General features: G+C 36.4%; 1 long non-coding RNA gene across 1 annotated transcript; it reads right to left on the bottom strand.

Annotated features, from left to right (window-relative positions):
• Positions 1-317: 317 nt before the first annotated feature.
• On the bottom strand, positions 318-2,127 carry LOC109133857 (uncharacterized). Its single transcript, XR_002039079.3, has 3 exons — positions 1,629-2,127; positions 1,018-1,091; positions 318-532 (listed from the first exon to the last, which is right to left on the bottom strand). It is a non-coding gene; the product is annotated as an uncharacterized LOC109133857 (long non-coding RNA).
• Positions 2,128-7,452: the final 5,325 nt, after the last annotated feature.

The raw sequence follows: 7,452 nt of genomic DNA, 5'->3' as shown, positions 1-7,452 counted from the left end.
ACACATTGTTCTTTTATTATACACTATATAGGCTTTAGAGTTTATATCATATCCAATAAAAACTGCCGCATCACTTCTTGCATTAAATTTTCCTAAGTTATCTTTACCATTATTATTGTGTATAAAACATCTACATCCAAAGACTCGAAAGTAGGAGATATTGGGTTTTCTTCCTTTGAGAAGCTCATAGGGGGTTTTCAAGGTAATGGGTCTTAGCATTGACCCTATTGATGATGTAGCAAGCTGTGTTGACTGCCTCTGCCCAAAAGTTTTGTAACAGCCCGCTCTTCCGAGCTGCAAGCGAAACACACTCGACGACCATAAACTAATATTAACTCTTTAATAAATTACTTCGCAGCGGAAAAATATCCTTAAATACACAAATAACTCGACTAATATTTCCAAATATTATATACAACGAAATATAAATAATTATTCTCAACAAAACTATCTAAAATACAAACTCAATCCTTAATCTAGGACGACATCATAATCTTGCTTCACTTCCAATTCCGAGCTCACAACACCAAACCTGCAAATTCAAGGAAGAAATATAAAACAATCACAATTCCAAAATGGGCGGAAAACTCATAACCTTTACTTCAGCCCGTTAAAAACATTTTATTTCAAATCACTTCTTTCCGTTACAACGTTGGTATAGCTCACTCTCTTAAACAATTTAGTGGCAAGTACAGGCTTAGGAAAAACGCTGCCTCCAAGGGTCATTATGGAGCCCATCAATACTATCCTCAAGGTCCGTTATGGAGCATAGTCGATCGTATCAGGTCAAAAGAGTAACCATCCTCCACACATACCTTGCCCACTTTCTACTTTCAGTTCATAAACTAGCCAACAAAACATTTGCATATACATAATCATCAAATAAAATTTCCAGAATCAACTCATAACATCACATTCATAACTATGGCAATAGTACGAACATATTTATCAAAATGGAACAGAGAGATCACACAAACATGGGCATGAGTAAATGATTTCACTGAACATAAAAGTTACCTGAAATGTAATCCAGTTCCAACAACACAATCAACTTCATAATCCCAAATGATTCTTCACTCCAAAATCATCCTCTAAGAATCACCTCAAAATTATAACGATAATCAATAACAAAACTTAGACTAATCTAAACTAGAAATCATAATCACAACTAATTCCCAATTTGGAAATCCTTTACAACCATAACTCCAAACTCTAAATCTTAAATTCTTTAAACAGATTCTACCTCTTATAAACATAAAGTTAACTAAAACTAAGACTCAATCCTACAACTCAATCCTACAACCGCAATCAATAGGCAATTCTAAACTTCCCAATACAACTCATAAGTCTAAATTACTGAAATAAATAAAATCAAAGTTAGCTAACTTACTTAAACTAATAAAAACATCCATAAGAAAACAGAAAAACAGAGCAACAACTCCACAACAACTAAGTTTCTTGAAATAAACCTAGCGTTTCTAGCTAACTTAAATTTGACTTCAAATTGGAATAGATGAATTTTTCCCAAAATAATGAAGAAATCAGATTGCAAGATAATTAACAAACCAAATAACAACCTCCACAACAGCAATGACAACACAACTGGGAGAATAAGACAAGAGCACCACCTCATAACGTCGGCTTAGGGTGGCTCCACCCATACTCGGCACCAACAGACTTTCGGAGGAGAAGAGCAGGGCAGCAACAACCTAGCAACAGAATCACCAACAACAACGACCACGAACATGAGAGGAGGGAGAGCAGAACGGTGGCGAAACGCGAGCAGCCTGGTGGTTCGTGACGAGTTTCGAGATTGGCAGCGAACAGACGCGACACATCAGACGAAACGGAGAAAGAGCGAGCGAGGGGAAAGAATGCTGAAACAGGTCGCGCGTCCAGCGAGGCAGGAGGGTGGTGCGGCGACGTTCATCGAGCAGCAACTCTAAGCAGCGGCGAAGCAACGTGAAAGGGAAGCAGGGGTGAATGAAAGAAGAGACAAACATGGGATTTGGGGTTTCACGGGTTTCGGGTTTTGGGTTTTCTTTGGGTTTTGGATTTTGAAATTTTAGAGCCCACGAGAGAGTAAAGGAATGTGATGAGCTTTCATGGACCGACAAAGGGTTTTGGGTTTTGGTTGCTATTTTGGGCAAATAAGCCACAACGAATCACACTAAGAACCATAATATACATTGATATTAATAATTATAACTACATAGAATTAATATAACAAATATATTACAACACTACAAAATAATTCATACTCCAACTCAAATAAAATAAAAGTTTTTGGAAAATAATTAGCTTAGTAATTATGTTTAACTTCTAAATAAACGCTTTTAAAAACAGGGCTATTAAGTTCTTTGGAAGATTGCTAGGTATAAGTATTGGTCTAGCCATGTCCTCCAGAGTTCAATTTTTCCTTTCAACCACGTCATTCTGTTACGAGGTCCTAGGATCAGAGAAGTTGTGATCTAGTCCTTCATTGCTGCAAAAATCATCAAACTTCGAGTTTTCAAACTCCTTACCGTGGTCAAGTCTTATATGTTTCAATTTAAAACCACTTACCCTTTGAATTCTTTTAGCAAAGGTTACAAATTCATCAAAAATTTCATCTTTGCTATGAAGAAAAATAATCCAAGTGTATCTTGAAAAATCCTCAACTATGACTAATACATATCTCTTACCTAATCTGCTTTGGACACGTACATGGCCACATACGTCCATGTGAATCAATTCAAGTGGACTTTGTGTACTTACCATCTTCTTTGTTTTGAATTAGGATCTAACTTGTTTTCCTTTCGCACATGCTCCACAAACTTCATGATTTGAGATCTTGATTGTTGGAAGACCAACAACTAAGTCCTTACCACTTAGCTTATGAAGCAAGGTCATGCTTTCGTGACCACACCTTTTATGTAAAAGGAGTGGTTCGTCTTCTATCGCACTTAGACAAGTCAGATTGTTCCTAGGACCAGGTTCAAGTTAACAACATAAGTGTTTCCCTTCCTAGTTCCTTCCAGTATCTTGGTACTTGTACCTACATCACTTACTACACAACATTCATTAGTAAACTTCACATTGTTCCCCTTGTTACAGAATTGAGAAATACTAAGTAAATTATGTTTCAAACCCTCGACCAAAAATACATTATGTACGGAATGTGATTGAGATTTCCCAACCTTGCCTACAGCTACTATGTAACATGTAAGATTGTCTCCAAATGTCACAGTTCTCCTTCATAGACTGAAAGTGAGAGAAATTTTGTTTTGTCCCCTATCATGTGCTTAGAACAACCACTATCGAGGTACCACATGTTAGGCCCCCTCACTTTAGCCTGTATCCAAAACAATTAGTCAGTGGTAGGAACCTAGTCTGACTTGGGTTCCTCTGTCGGACTTGAGTTCCTTTTAACTTTCCACACTTGTTTAACTAAGCGAGTGTTCTTTTCAATATGTTCTTCTCTGGTGGAACAGTCAGATACTAAGTGACTATTGTTCCCACAGTAAGAACATATTTGGTTGCTTGGCAGATCAACATATTTCTTCATTTTATTTTTCTTCTTATGATTGAAACTTAGTCCATTTCTTCCTTCATTTTCATATTTTTGTATCCAGCTAACTGGATCAGGAAGTTTTGTTCTTGAAGATTCCAATTTTCCTTTAAGTACCAGATTTTCATTTAAAACAGAATCATATTCAGATTTCAATTTCTCGAAATCTGTTCTGGTATTTCTAGGGGAACTGGTTCCTTCAGGAACAAACAGTTTCAATTATGCCATCTCTATATTTAAGAAGTAGTTTTCATTTTTAACCTTTTCATATGCTTCTTGAATACGTCGGTTTTCCTCAAACACTTCAAAAAATCGTTCCTCAATACTTGAGTTTAAAGTTTTAAACCAGTATGAATGTTCTTTGGTGACTTCTAAGGCATTCTCCATATTCTCTTCTCTAATGCAGATTGCCTTGTAATCATCCAAAGTTTCCAAAAGCAATTTAATAAGTTGGTTCTTTTTAAGTTTTTATAACTCTTCTTCAATAACATTTATACATACCTTGTTGTTTGGCAAGTCCTCCTCGTCATCTATCTTTGCCATGAGACATAGATGAGATGTTTCTTCTTCAGGTTGTTCTTGCTCCTCGTCAGAGTCAGATTCCCCCAAGGCTACAACCATGGCCCTTCTCATTTCAGTTTCTGAGAAAGGTTTTTGTTGTTCCTTCCCTTTCTCCTTGTATTTTCCTTTTCCCTTGTCGTTCTCCCTAAGTGGGCACTCCTTAATAAAGTGATCAGGACTTCCACATTTATGGCAGGTTAGCTTTGAGGGCTTTCTAGCACTCTTCTCTTTGTAGTCTCTATTAAAGAACTTTTTGAACTTTTTCACGATCAATGCAGCTTCGTCATCATCCGTTTTTGAATCATCTTGTTTTTTAGACTTGAGAGCCAAAGCTTTAGGTCTACTAGAATCAGCCTCATAAGTTCCTAGCTGCAACTCATGAGTCAACAAGGAACATGCAAGTTGCTAGACATTTAATGTGGTGAAGTCCTTAGTTTCTTGCAAAGCTGTTACTTTTGCCATCCATTTGTCATCCTGTAGGAGACTCCTTAGGACTTTTCGAACTTGTTCCTCTGGTGTGATAGCCTTTCCTAGAAAGTTAAGCTCATTGATAATATTGAAGAATCTAGTGAGCATATCTTAAACTGACTCTTTAGGTTTCATCTAGAACAACTCATATTTGTGCATGACCATCTCTTGACTTCGCTTGTTCCTTCGTGTGTCACTTGTAGAAGTTCCCACATTTGCTTGGCAAATTTGCAACCAATAATTATATTGTGTTCATGGGGACCAAGACCACAACGAAGTATCTTCTTTTCCAGGTTGTTCATTTCCATTTTATCAAAGTTTTCTTTATCATATTTTGAGAGAGGTTTAGGAACTGATTCGCCTTTTTCATCCTTCACAGTGACGTCAAAGTCATCGATTTCAATGACTATTTACGTTTGATAGTTTTCAGCCTTAATGAAGATTTCAATATGGTTCTTCCGATATGGATAATGATTCCCATTGAACATAGGCGGACGTTGGGTTGAGTAACCTTCGTCTAATCTTTCTCCCATAGTGTTCATGATTACCAGGTATTAGCTCCTCAGTGTTAACTGATTTTGGAGGAACCGAGCTCTGATATTAATTGTTAGTCTAGTATAAACACTAGATCAACTACAAGAGGGGGGTGAATTGTAGTTGGAAAAATTTTAAAACTTTTTGCGGATAATGTAATTTGAAAGCTAATGAAGAGAAAATCCAATAAGGAAGAACACACATAACTCCTTTTAACAAGGTTCTCTTCCTCAATTCTTTAGGAAGAAACCGTGCTCTTTATTTATAATAGTTATTACAACTTATTATAAATCAATCCGCACTTAGTTCCTCTAGGAACCAGTTCCCAGTCACCTTGTTCCCCCTGAACACTTGACTATCCTTACTTGACTTCACTAGAAGTCTTCTCTTTCTCCCTTCTCTTTCTTTCTCTCTTTTTCACTCTTAATTACAAGATTTTTGTTCTCTCAACCCATCTCGGAAATTATTACAAGAATAATTGTTTGAAGAATAATAAATCGAAATAAACTTCCTTATAAAAAAATACAAATAAATCTGGGAAGTTATACAAAAATTCTGGCTCGTTTTTTTAGCCATATATAGGAGATCTTCATCAGCTCCTACTTTTTCTCCATTACATAGACGTGGGTGTCAAAAATGACCCATGATCTATCCATTGTAGCCATAATCTCCACGCTGTTTTTTCTCCACCAAATCCACAATCATCCAGCCCCTTTTCCACAGTTTCAACATTAGGTTAGTTGTGTGCTATCTTCATACATGTAAACCCTAATCCATACTTTTACCCTAACCCTAGATAGGAGACTACTCACTAATCATGGATTCTAAGCATAAAATCATGAACTTTATAACTAATCTAGGGCTAAACATGATTAAGGGATAATTAATCTAATGAAAATAAACATATATGAAACTGTAATAAAAAAATAACTACTACTATGGAAACGGAGAGATTGATAATCTAAACGATGAATAAAACTGAAAACTTTGAAATTAAATTAAATAAAGTTACCTTGAAAGTGTAGAAAATCAACAACTTTAATTTATCAATTTCAAATCTAAGAATAAGCCCAATGATTTTCTCTCTCTAATATCACCCTCTAGTTTATAGAGTAAAGCATAATTCGAATAATAATCATCTCTACTGTTTTATTTAGGCACGATGCCTCACAAATTTTGACGGAACATAGATGGTATGGGTGCACCGCACAAACATGTGCAGGCGGACCAAACATACAGAACTCGGAATGCAGGAATTTGTTGAGAGGTGCGGGCGCACCAACTGTTCTGCTCTGGTCGGACATTTCAACTTGAAACAAGCATAACTCTTTCATTTTAGATCCAATTTTTTGTTCAAAAGTTATGTCCATTTGAAATTCCCTTAACAAGATTCTATTGTGCAATATGCTCCTTTGTGCACGTGGACATGGGGCATGGTGCAAGCACACCATTTCTCAACGTGTGCTCTATTTTCACTGCTTCCTTTGCCAACTCTACAACTCATAACCATCTTAGGTAGTTTTACCTATATTATAAACATGGCAAAACAGGGTGAAAGCAAATGTAAATTGAGTCAAAATTTATTGAAAACCTAGCAAAATGTCGTTATGATCAAGAACGATCAAGTGAATGAAACATAAGGGGAAAGGAGGAAGAAAGAGGGAAGAAAAGAGAGAGATAGGATCAAAATGAGCTAAAAGGAGTCTATACAGTACCTTAGAAACGCACTTATTAAACTCACTCAAGCTTAGCATTTTACTTGAACTCAAGTAAAACAAGAATAATAAAAAAAGAAAGAAAAGAGGAGAAAACGATGAAAAAGAAAACCATGCAACACGCTAGCCTAAATGCTCTATATGCAAAGCTACAAACATGATATGCAAGCTAAATAAGTTCATACCAACATTTAGTAGACCAATCAAACACAAGAGAAACGATGATTAGGAAGCACAAGAGTGACTTAAGAGATCCAATCAACCGAGTCTTCTTAAAAACTAGGCTTTCTAGGGTTGGTTTCTCACCCCTCTCGACTTCCAAGTCCTGAGTTTGAATCCCCCCCAAAGGATGCTCAACCATAATAGCTCGCCTCAACGATATTTTGACGACTTGCACAAAATATCACCCGCCACTATTGAATTCACCAAGATTACTTTAGAAATCAAAAGGAATTTTATCAAGGTTGTAATGAGGCTATGTTAGGGGTGAGGATATCAATTTGGGAATGTGGTGCAAAAAAGGGTAGAGCGGAATACAAACTAGGGGGAAGAGGCTCCCCCAAGCTAGTTCTAACACAATTCAATTTGAAATCTCAAACGTAAATAGTACTTTTTTTCTTTTTC

The sequence above is a fragment of the Beta vulgaris genome, chromosome 9 (assembly GCF_026745355.1).
Source record: "Beta vulgaris subsp. vulgaris cultivar EL10 chromosome 9, EL10.2, whole genome shotgun sequence".
NCBI classification, from domain to species: Eukaryota; Viridiplantae; Streptophyta; class Magnoliopsida; order Caryophyllales; family Amaranthaceae; genus Beta; species Beta vulgaris.
Note: the sequence above shows the minus strand (reverse complement) of the source record. Positions and strands in the feature narration are given on the sequence as shown.